The following is a 13277-nucleotide window of genomic DNA, read 5'->3' on the forward strand; positions in this document are numbered from 1 at the left end:
AATAATGTAAAGCATTCATTATAAATTGACTTACATGTTTAAACGAATCGCGAAACTGTAAAGTGGGTTGCACGATATCATAAGCGCAGGGAAATGACTTCCCTATCCGAAGAGGGTGAGAGGCGCGAAATTTATCACAGACCGCGAGCTACGGCGCGGTGGAATCCGGCGGTGCCACCAGGTGTCACCACATGGCTCGGTTGCGCGAGCCGCGGCTTCTCCACCAATGAGAGCGGCGCATTTCCGCCGGCGCCGGCCGCAGACGCTGGCGCTCAGCTACAGCTGGTGCCGCCGCAGTCTCGCGACGAGATGTCCTCCGCGGTGGAGATTCTCGGAGCGGCTCTGCGCGTCCCTCGCCCCGCTGCAAACGATCGTCGTCGTCCGGCGAGCGACGTCACCCGCGCAACGTCGTTGGCACGCCCGCCGCGACACCGATTCGTCGACGGATCGCTGGCCGTGCTGATAATTCGATAAGCGTGAGGGCGATAGAGAGGGAGAGAGAAAGGTGCGCAGCCGAACTGATCGAGAGAGCGACGCGCCCGAGTTAACGTGATCTTGCCGTCGTCGTCGCAACGAGGCGGTCGTGGAGGCTGCGAGCAGACGCAACGTGGTCACGTGGCTCCTCTCGCGTGCGTGTTTATCTTCGCTCGCTCGTGCAATTTATCCGTTCGTTCGTTTGCTGGTCGTGTGATTCCGTGTGATCGCGAGTGCCGAATTGACGAACGGTGATATCGACGGCGTGTTCATCCCGCGCGCTCAAGATGTGACGCGTGTCCTCGTCCCTCTATATGGAGCACGGATGCTGCGTGTCCGGGTCGACGGGACTGGCAAACAGTGCTGTCATCGAGTCAACACTTGCTGCGATAAGGGTAAGTCCGATGCTCGATATTACTGTTTATATGTCTCGCGGTCGCGCGCCAGATTACGTCATCTCTGGCACGCTCGTTCACGTGACAGCTGAGGCTGCGAGAGCCTACCGCAATCGAGAGGAATAAGGAGAAAGATAGAGAGAGAGAGAGAGAGAGTGAGAGTAATTTGCTTCAAGAAAAGTTCTTTTTCAGGACTGCGACTATGACTTCCGGGTAATTTCGAGCCTAGGCAACCTTCGATTGTTCAGAGGAATTTTTGAAGGAAATATTTACGATGAAAAATGATTTTATTAGGACGTGATATATAATAGTGATATATTATCTTAATCTTAATCTTTTCTTTCATTTTCGCAAGAAAATTTATTGATCTTATATATACTAACAATGATTGATATCTTTCTCAGCTTCGTGAGAAATTTAAGTTTGCAAATTGTCGCGTGCAAGAAATAATATTCATCTACCATATTATTTCTTGGATTTAATGCTGCGGCTTTGATAGGAGAAATTAATGCGCCAAAATTACATGGCTTATCCGTTTACCAAACGTATGCACGCACACATCGACGCAAAACAATGTTATTTTGCGTTAATGCACAATGCGTGCTAATACAATCGCAGTTACTTCACGAACAATGCAATGCGTTATTAAATTCACGGAGAAATCCCTGAGGTTGTAATTTCGCACTGCTGCCTGTGCAAATGTGGCTGGACACGATTACTTTTACCGTATTGACATTCAAACTTTGCACGGTCGCGTGTACGAATGTGGAAAAACGTTGGAACTTTGGAAACTCGGCGAAGTGTATTTTGCAATTTATTAGTCTCAAATCTACACGGTTTACCTCGAAAAGTGAGCTATTGCAACGTCTCTAATAACGTGATATATTAAGCCATTCCATAATTAATGTAAAAATGAGTAAAAATGTATTTTAGTTAATTACTCATTTAATTAATTTTAATTAAATAAAAGTTGTACTTAGAAATTGATAACTATGATATTCTCCTGATCTTTCACCAATTGCTTATCAGTTTTGCTCCGATATTAATATTTTATGCTAAAAATTAATTTCAAGGAATAAAACTTGTGGTATAACGTAATACAATAATTTAATTGTGATATATTCTTAATTTAAAAGTATTCTAACAAAAGTTTTTCAATCATTTATCCCTGAAAAACACTCTTTTGAAAACATTTTCCTAAAGTTTTCTTAAATGATAATCGATAAATGATAATTTCTTGAATGATACTTTTTTTTAAGATAATTTACCAGTCAAAAGTTTGAGTATTAACTTTTATTTAAGTAAGAAATTATCCTTTTTAAAGAGAGGAAAATTTCGTAAAAAATGCTCAGATTGATGGATATACACTGAAGATATTGAAGGATATTGAGCAGTAGATGTATATTTAAATGTAACTACAAATTATTACACATAACCGATATTGAACGTGTTAATATTAAAAATCAGAGACTGAAAAAACCTGAATAGAACCGCGTTTATCTTAATGAGAAATGCAAATCAAGATTTTAACGGTCACGCTTGCACTGATAGATCACGACAACGCATAAAGTCTAGGATTCAGAATGAAATCACCGTGATGTATTGTCCAGAAACAATGGACGCTTCTACGTGCATACGGTGACCTAAATGTGCGGCAGTACGCTTTTAATCCACGGAGACGAGGCATACGCATCGATAAAAGCCAACAGAGCGGGACGAAAAGCGCATTCCGCGTTCTCGCGCAAAAAATGGTTCTCGCTTCGTCGCTAAGAGAGTGGATCTTACTCTCTTTATCCGTCCCGCGAGTAGTTCCCTCTAATATTCAAGAGAGACTCGAAATACGTCCGACAGCGTAAAACTTCACGCATCTAGAAGCACCTTTAAGAGGGTGCGAGCATATAAACGTAGAAAAACTTTTCGGTGTGTACGATAAGTATACTTTTTATTAATTTATTAATTTATTTTTTACTCTTTTTGGTAATAAGAATGTTAGTCTTTTAATTTTCACACGATACTATGATTAATGCTCTTTTTTATTTTATTCCAATAAAGTAATTCTTGTTATAGTGGACAATTATTTATTTGCACATTAGAACATTAGGAAGTTTATTAAGTTCGTCGTGTTTGTCGAGTTTCGTTAAAAATCTTGATTTAAATAATTAATTTGTATCATCAAAAGGATTAATAATTAGAGCTCTGATGATACACTCAAGTTTAACAGCAAACGAGATATATTCGGGACGTGTGGTTGTGCGTATGTATGCATTAAACGTAATGTTGCGTGCTTTTTGCGTATTTGCATAAAACGAGATGAGTCTTCTGTACGTTAATGGAGCGCTGCAAATCTCGGTGACGATTATAACGTCGAAACGTTGCGTGTGCCATTCTGTGCTCCGGCACAACACATTATGACAGAATTGATTTTCTCGCGGATCGAATGATGCTGATACAAATCTCGCAGCGAATTGTAGGTACTTTATTGTGCCATCGAGTCATTAGTTACGCTCTTGCGTAGCAGTAATTAGTGTTCGACATTTGATATTACGGTTTTCGTATCACGGATAAACAGTAAATTCCAATAAATTCCGCGCCAGTGTATCGTCACAAACAAAATATGCATTCTATGATCGTATATATTTTATCAATTTTATACATCAGGATAGATCGAGCTCTCTGATAATTCCGGAAAATCCAATGCATTTCATCAAGATAATTTCAATGTCCATGTATTTTCCATGTCTTTTACCACAAAATAATTGCGTAATTCCATTTCAATCGACAAAAATCGATGATTCCTGTAGAAGTAAAACCGATGAAAAAAATAACTTTGTTATTTCGCCGGATTTTAGATATTGACGTTCACTCATCTCGTATTGATATGATCCTGTTTAAAAGTTGGATTTACGTTACTGGTTATTTTTGCAGTATCGTTTTTCATGTTTCAACAACAACGCATTGTTAGTGGAAAATTTCACGAGCGTTGTATTGAAATTGCCTTTTTCAATAATCAAAAACATGGATTTTGCATATCTGTATTTAGTACACAATACGTATCCTATCTGAATCTGAAAACACTTACAAGACAACTACCCTTCTAAACTATACTAATTTCGAGCGCGATTCTGTGAGGATGTTAATATTGTTTCTTATATTAATATATATATATTATACATATAATATTTCAATGCATTTTCATCCAATATCTCTCTCTGTAATTACTTAACAAAATCGGTTTACTTAAATTATTAAAATCATCACTTATATGTATGATTCCAAATTTATACATCACATATGGATGATGGCTAAGTGTCTAACATTAAGTGCTAAATCAATGCAACTACATTTTAATTTAATTTATATTAGTTATCTATAATACGATTGAGGATTGTTGGATCGTTCGCAGGATTGCGATAAGCGTCGATTGCCGGGAGGATAACGCGCGATCGCTCTTGTGACAAGTGACCGTGACAACGTGTCACGGTTACGGTTTGCTGGTCGCACGTAATGCATTGAAATCGCCCGTAAGATCGTCGAGACAGCGGTCGTTATCGAGCACGTGGCTGTGATTAATCGTTTGTCTCGCGGTCCGATTATACAGCGGCTGTCCGCCCGAATCCTGGCGCCATGTTTGGCATCGTGTCCCGAGCCATCCCTGGCTCTCTGTCGGTCCCTTCGATTATACCGAAATATAACACAATTACGGCCGGTTCCCTCGATCCTCGAGCGATTGCTACAACGTTCGCACGATGCTCGACCATCAGTACGTCACTTGCGACTGCGATAACGGATATCTGCAAACTGGTTTACATAAAACCGTATATCTCCCGGTTTGCAATTTTTTTCGAGCTATTTTCCTGCGGAATACGATTGCATATGTGGAGTTTTTCCACGCTCGATTTAACTTGCTCGAGTTTTTCCAGAGACGCAGCTTTTTTCACGCTCGTATGAAAATGTCGGTCTGTTTTCGTAACAATCTAATGATAACAGTTCTATTATGCATTCAGCGGCCCTTATCCAAGTTGTCTATCTTGCATTCATTTCGTTACAAGCGTTTGCTATTTCTGATAATATTGCACGCCTTTTAAGGTATCCTTGACGTATCGCTGAAATTCCAGGGAGTCGTAAAAAATAGAAATGTAAAGTTATACGTCTATTCTTTCGTCGAACTTGCTGCATTGGCCGCTTCTGCGTAACAAGTACACTTTCGCGTATCAGAAAATTGCACGGTACGACTGAAACTGTTAACACGCGTTGTGCGATATGTAACAGCGTTTTCTGATAGCCTCGAGAACAATCGCGTTCTATCGCGTTCTACAACTAATTATTCTGTTCGCCTCTACAATATTTCCACAAGTTATCAGCAATGTGCTATTGCTAGCATGGTCTCTCGCAAAACGTACGACAAATTTTACGATATAAAAATAAAATAATTTCTCAGTTATTTTGTATCTTAATAACTTGCATGATGTGTTATATATATTGTCTGAGAAAAATTAAAATATGCTTCGTTTTTTATTTACAAGTATGTCACAAGTCTTATTCACAAGTATGTCAAAAATTAATATCTTGAAAATATATTTATACGCGTATTCTCTCTTTATATATTTCTATGAAACATGTAAAAATACATATTTTAAATTTATTACATTATTTAAATTTATTAAATACGTATTAAAGGAAAATTATAGCCAGTTTCGAGGTATACTGCAACACGGTACACAATAGCGCTGTTAACTTGGTGGAAGTTAAGTCAATGCAGTATTTCCTTACAGTATTTCTTGCCCGTGTCTTTTACGATATATAAAACACCGGTAAAGTGGATCAATATTGTTTTCTTGTTTCCGTCGTCGACAGAGAACTCTCGCGCTTCCGCGGTTGCTTCGGCGTAATTTAATCAGGAATGCAATTCCGTCGAAGGGAACCGCTTACTGTCGAACCGACAGACGAAGAAAGTTCTTCTCTAGGTGGAGGATTATTTAATTACGGAACTCACCCCACTGTGCTCTCCGCATCACCCTTCCGTGCTCTTGCCGTCTTTTCTCTCCGCTTATTAAATATGCACGAGCAAAAAGTCCCACCGAGTCATTCGGTAACGGTAAAGTACTCGCGACCGGAAATGATCGCAGCATAGTTTGCGAGCGTGACAAAGACTGACTCTGACAATGTCTCTTCTATCATCGTTATTCCTCTCGCAGATGTAATACTTGACACTTCACCGCATTAACATAATTGATGCCGTAACTCTCGCGAGTCATTACAATGTCATGATTGAAGGAGCTGCGTCACGTTCTTACACAAAAGCTGAATTAATCTCACGAATAGCGCTAGTCGACAAAGTTTCCGTAATGAAGAAATTTATAACCGACTTCTGCAATTATGAGATACTCGAAATGTGACTTGCTTATCGTTTGTTTGCCGCGAAAGGAATTTTGGTCATCCGTCCTAATAATCAACTGAAAATCTTGTTGAAACAATTAAAGTGTTAATGTTCATGTCATACGATATGAATAATAAATTAATTAATTTACACAGTTTACTTATTTCTTCGAAAATCATTTGATAATTGTGTGTTATACAATAGTTCATCGCTTTCTTCGAATAGCAAAGCGGAAGTATGTAATAAAGTTGTAGTTTCCTCTTTTAATACTTTCTCGAATTTCTTCGTTTTATTTTCTCGCACAAATTTCGGGAAACTCGAAATATCCACGAGAGATTCGCAAGAATTCCTTCAGTTAATCGCAGTTGACTTTGCTGATACGTAGCTGGTTACCTACCCTATAGTTATCGCACGCAGTCAATACATAAAGGAACTTTTCTCCTGTAGCGATTTCAATTTCAGACGACTATCCTCGTGGCTGTTGCCGACCCTTCAGGCTACTTGAACATTTAAATACGTAAAAGGAGCATTGTCAAGAGCACGGCTTCTGTACGTTCTTATCGGATCCTCAATTTCAAACCGCTTTCTGATCATGTTTAAGCATTTACGATACACTCTATCGACTAAATCTTATTTTGAGTGATTCATCTTTACGCTAAATGTACATTTATAATTATTCTCAGTCTTTTACGCGGCGCTCAGCATGAATAATTTCGATTTTAATGACAAATTCCTATAGATCATATCAAGTTCATCCAAATTAATTTATAAATAATTTAATTTATAAAATTCTTATCGAATTGCAGTGTGTGTGTAACATTCTGTAATTTTGCACGGAATAAAGAAATTGAGAATTCATGTAGCAATTAATCGTTTTTGTACCTAAGCGTCATGCGGAGAGCTGACAAAATATTAACGTACATGAAATGTTTGCTTGTCTACGGAATTTCTTATGATCGAAAACTGTTCCACGACGCGAAGCGTACATCGATCGTGCACACTGACGTAGTCTTGTCTATCCGGCGGAAAGTAATTAAAAGTTTATTGCGCGGCTTGTTGCGAAAAACTACGTCGTGAAAAAGAACGAAATAAAAAGGAAGAGAGGAACATAGATCACATATTCTTTCTCTGATAGTTTCAAGCGGTAACATTTTTCTTAAGAACATCTCGATGACTGACTAACGCGGTGAAGCTTGATCGATATCCGAACTTTTCCGGATCTCACTGTTTTACGCGAAGATATTGTTATCGCTTTTGATGATAATAAAGTAGTAATAAAGATCTAATTAACCTAATCAATAAGAGGTGAATCAGGAAGAACGGGACGTATTATTTCCCAGTGAAAGATAAATATTTCGCTTGAACTGTTTGCATGTGTTCGCAAGTTTGAACGGGCAGCTCTAAAACGTCTTATACAATAGAGCGGCAAGCACATGGGCCATTAGGAAGGGAAAGGAGCTCATTTCCCTTGATGGATACGTAATACGTGCCCTGCGTTACGGGAAACGAAACTCGCGAAAGCGCTCGCGAAATATTACTTGAGCTTGCGACGGCCCGGCCCGGGCACATGCACGGTTTTCCGATAGAAACGTTCGTTTCATTCGCAATGTCCCCTCGCTGGCGGCGATGAAACCGCCGTTCGCTAGAATCGCTTTTATTTCGGGAACAACAAGGAATAGCTCTCCCTGCTCGCCCCGTACGTACGTACGTATGTTGAATTTTGCATGAGTCACTTTCAAATTGCGTCCCCCGATGTAGTTTTGTTTTGTGAAAGATATTAAAGACAAAATGTTTAATACCTACGTACGTAATAGTTTGAAATTATATTGAAAATCTTTTTTGATATATTTCAGATGTTTTATTATTATTTATTTTGAGATTGTAAAATTCTGTTAGGAAAGAATACCATTGAACTGCAAAATAATAATTTTGTTTTATTTTCCCTGTGTTATTTATAAACTGTTATAACTGTTTTATTTTCCATGTGTTATTTTTAAATAACATAGAAATGGTGGAAAAAATTAGAGGACTGTTATTTTATTACTTTATCGAAGACTTGCACACATACCATCAACAGTTTCTATTTTTATGTTTAATTAAAACAGAAATGCACAATTATATTTCGTGTGCATCCGAAAATACGTTATATCTCGTTTCGACTGTTATTAACCAGTGATTTTATTTTCGCATTGCGTTATATTCTCCAAAAAGAGGAGGAAAAAAAAATATATCGTTCGCATCGGAGCGCATATTTGGCACGAAATTCGTTGGTGCGTAGAGATATAAGCACGAATACAGACGCGTACCGGAGGGCTATACAGAAGGGATCAGTTAACAATCTTTCGCTCGTTTGTGTGATGGTAAGCGCGACGGACGTTATTAGTTCCGGGCCGGAGGCGGAAATGCCCCCAAATTCCCCATTGTTCCGTAGTTGCAATTATCTGACCTCTCCACCCCCTTCCTCTCTTTCCGACCACCCTCTTCCGCCTGCTCGATGCGTTCGCCGCACATGCCCTATCAACTTGGCCCGGTAATTCGTTGCGAGTGTGCCATTTAATCGTGGTCCGTTTGCCTAATTACCTAGCTATCACTATCTCTCTCCTTTTTACACTTTCAACCTCTTACTCCGAATGCTGTCTATTGTCGTACGATAATCGATCACCCAGGAAACGATACGCTGTTTCTAAAAGAACATCGCTTCATATAGAATAATTATATATTATTTGATGGTATGTTTTATACAAGGAAAAACATAATAATATAAATAATTAAAATGCAAGAGTGCACATGTACACGTCATTTATTTGGTTTCCTATAAAGTTGAAAATTAAACTGAAAATTACCTGGTAATGAAGTAAAATTGATAAGAGAAAACTCATGGTTAAATTTAAGTCGCGTAAATTAAATTTATCCGCTTTTGAATTCAACAAGCAACCGCAAATTTTCGACGAGGATGCGACGAAGTGCAATGCAATCTCTCGAAAGTTGGGATTAAAGGACATTTTCCGGATGGAGCGGTATATTTGCGAACTTATGAACGCTACCATAGGATACTCGACGATGCTTTTACGAGGAAGGATACGTGCTATCCTGCGAACACATTCGGATTCCTATACCACCTGCTTCTGTTGCTAGCAGTTAACAGTTAAGTTAGATTTAGCGCCCACTGAGCCACGTAACATCGACTGGTGTTTATTACCGGTTTCAGACTGTTTCGTAAAGTGTTGGTTATACGGAGGTACTTATGCGGATATATACCAAATATACTCGTAAAATAGCGCTGGCATATCTCGTTATGTAACCCTTGTTCATAATATTACGACGGAAATTAATCTATTCTTTAGTGCAATCTCATCGTGATATCTCTGCCTTGGTAGCAACTATTCTTTAACATATTTTATTAATTTTAGCAATGTTTAACTATTTTATTATTTTATGAAACTCTTAATTAAGTATCTTATTTTATTATACAAAAATCTTAGAAATTAAATTTCTGAGAAACAGGGTAATCTTTAATACATTTGTTTTAATAACATTTTGACATTTATGGGATGTTTCTTTTTTATATCTTTCTTACTAGCCGCAGTAATTGAAGCTAACTTAATATAGCAAAGGCCATATTTTAGACGTTGTCGGTCGTTAAAGCAGGATTAATTTCAGCAAGATTTCTCTCGCGTCCTACGAAGCAGGGATGGCTTTGCGAAATGTGGAAAAGTGATTGCACCAAGCTATCTCCTCTGGATGCATACACAGAGAATATAATTTCGCCAGCGGGTATCGTTTCGTCCCGAATGTTCTTGATAACAACGTAATTCCGAGCTGCTTTCCTTCCCGGCAGCGCAAACTCGTATTATACCCAACCGCGTGCACGCGGATTTTCCTGAAAAGCGCCATTTCCAGTCTTTTCATGGAGAAACTCGCCGCTTTGTGTGGGCAATCGCAAAATCATTTTCGAGCTAAAACTCTTTGCAGAATTATTGCGTTGCTTTATCTGGTAGAAGAACCAGCATCAGAAGAATTCCCGATTATCATTGCTTATTCTGCTTAAACATTTCGTTCGCTAACATACAAGAAAGAGAAGGGTGAAAGAAAGAAACAATTCTTATCAAAAAATTATGAAATTTGTATTTCTATAATTTTCCAGAATGTGTGTATATTCTGTAACTGATTGTGAGAGGAATCGCGCTACATACATTCACTTGTACCTACATTCTGTACATTTGTTGGATGAAATTAATATTTGGCAAAATGCAATCGGCCTTGCCTGACTGGATTGTAGCGAATCCAGCTAGGCGAATTGAGGCGTAGCAAACGGGAGACAGAAGACTGCCTCGTGTGGGGTTTAAACGAAACCCACGAAACATCCTCCGGTCTCCCTTTATATCTTCCGGGACGCATATAGTCGGAAAGCCGCTTTTCCATTCGCTCGTTCTGAATGGAGGAAACCTCTTTATTCTGTTACATGCAGACCGCCCTCTCATACAAGAATGAGGGATGATACGGTCCGCATAAACCAGACTGCTCCTATTGTATCACTGGAAATTCCGGTATCAGCCAGCCAGCGATGAGATAAATATTGCAATTTTACATGTTGCATCGAGTATCTCGGGAAGTATTCACCAGACTTCGGACTTTTCATTCCTTTTGCGGATTCTTTGACAAGATTACAATTGATTTTCTCTTTTTTTTTTCCTGGAGAAAATTCTGTTCGTTGATTGCGAATGCTATTGAGTTCGAAAATATTTTAATTTCAGAATTAAAGTTACAACCGAGTTTCAGTTTATATGTTGATGTATAGTACACGATATAAAAGTAACCTCAATTAATTAATATTTAATTTTGTGCAACCAGTTGCAAAATTAATATTTGCTTCAAAGAAATTGAGAAAATTCATTCATATATTGGCGATATTAATGAAAAATATAATATTTTAATTTTATTTCCGACTTTTTCGTTTTCAACTACAAATTTTTCTCCAGTGCTATTTTATTTGCGATATATATAATTATTCACGAAATTCTGAAAATACGAATACTTTTTACAACTAATTACAAGTTTGTTTTGCGATATCTTTTTATTAGTTTCGTCAATATATGTCAATGTACAATGTATTAAAATATCAGATATCAATTATTTTGTATCTGTGAAACTAAATAATTAAATCAGATTACAAGATAGTATGGTTTCATCCTGTTTCTGGTGAATTATTATTATTGCCACAGTAATGGGATGGGAAGTTTGCTTAAGGAGCCGACTTCGAAAATGTATTTCCGTGCACTAATCTCTATCTCGGTGGTATGCGAACTCGCGTTTCGCTAACAAGAACACGACGGGAGCACGGCATTAGTTACTGTACGTATGTAGGGGATTACGTACGTATACAAATGTATCGAAAAGCGCGTATATGCATACAAGGAGAAGATTGCATCTAACGAGACATCTGAGATAACGTAAGAAACAAAACGAGCAATCGTGAAAATAGTTACTCGAGAAATCGCATTATAGAAATCGCGAAAATATTATTTAGCTTGTTGAGTGACATTGTTGCATAAAAATAAGATATATTATTGCAAACTAAAATTTAATATACTGAAAGAACACAAAATGGTTCCATAAATTAAATTTTCGTTGATTACGCCGAAATTATGAGTCAGTCTCTCCTTTGAAAAGGATTATTGACTATGTTTGTTACTATTCATGTTATACAAACAGTTAATAACTAATTATGACTGTAATTAAAAGTATCGAGAGTTAATTACATTTGTTTGTTATATTTACCTTCATATTTAATATCACATTTAATATGAAACATGAAAGATAATTTATTATAAATATTCATCACATTCGTAAATTTTCTTTTGCGGAATTCTCGTGTGCATCATGCTGTCCGGATAATTAATAGAACATCCGGATGAAAAATTAGCCAATACGAGAGAGAATTTATGCAAACTAGCGAGCCTCCCTGGCAGAGCCGCCAGATAGAAAGTACAAATTACAGCCAACCCGATGATGCCTCAATAATAACACCTCATGCCATTTAATTCACATCATACTGTCGCTTAATATGTAGTCTGCCGATCGATCTTCCACTCATTAATATCCCATTGATACAATACATAAATAAACGAACGACAGTAATGTCGGCGGAAAGCCAACAGCGGGGATAATCGGCGGGGGAGTAAAAGAGGGAGGAAACTATTATACGTGTGTTACTGCCTGACGTTAAATCACGCGCCGTATTCATACGCGTTTTTATTATACGCGCAATTATAAGTAATGCGTATTATTCAATACACAATCGGCCGACTAATTAAAATCATGACAATGGTTGTCTCGTCGTGGAATCGCGATACGGAGGACAAGCATAACGGAGTTTACCGTGGGAAACGTGACGATGTTTCGTCTTACCGGTGGTGACCCCATATAGAAGGGCCAATAGCGTTATAAGGAATTATGGCGAGCGTGATGTCCGAGCTGGCGTCCGACGCTCTTTCTTCGTTGGATAACGCGGTTGTAATCGTCGATCGCCATCGTATCCCGGCTATATCTCGAGTTGCAGTCCCCCCAACCGCCCCCTCAGAGCCGTTATTTTCGCTCGTAAATACCGTAAACGTCACGTAAGGTGTTGTACGATATCGTGCAGCTATTATACAATTCCGCGCGATGCGAAGTGATCTTAAACGTTGAAGCGCCAACTGTGAACCGCCAAAACGTGTCCAGCATTAATGACAGAAATATTAATGTGTTTCATATATTCATATAATACCTTTATCTCTTCAAAATCAATATTACGTTTTCCTTGAGTAATATAATAATAATACATTGGAATGTTCAACTAATATTACGTCAATATTGCGAATATAAATAATGACTGATATAAATGACCAATATTGGGTTTGGAAAAGTTCCTAAAATATTTATGATGAGATTAATGTATCTGCGTATTAATGTCTAAAATGGACTTTGCAATAAATTATACTGTTTAATTGCCAGCGAGCGTAAAAAATTCGAAGTTGTTTAATTTTTAAGCT

The 13277-nt window shown here is 38.1% G+C and overlaps 1 protein-coding gene across 2 annotated transcripts in view; it reads left to right on the forward strand.

Annotated features, from left to right (window-relative positions):
* Positions 1 to 301: 301 nt before the first annotated feature.
* The window catches only part of LOC105285158 (beta-1,4-N-acetylgalactosaminyltransferase bre-4), a 100225-nt gene continuing 87249 nt past the window's right edge, over positions 302 to 13277 (forward strand). For both annotated transcript variants that reach the window (XM_011349159.2, XM_011349158.2), the window contains exon 1: positions 302 to 869. The gene's annotated coding sequence lies outside the window, so the exon portion shown is untranslated. The remainder of the gene's footprint in view (positions 870 to 13277) is intronic.

The sequence above is a fragment of the Ooceraea biroi genome, chromosome 6, assembly GCF_003672135.1.
Source record: "Ooceraea biroi isolate clonal line C1 chromosome 6, Obir_v5.4, whole genome shotgun sequence".
NCBI lineage: Eukaryota > Metazoa > Arthropoda > Insecta > Hymenoptera > Formicidae > Ooceraea > Ooceraea biroi.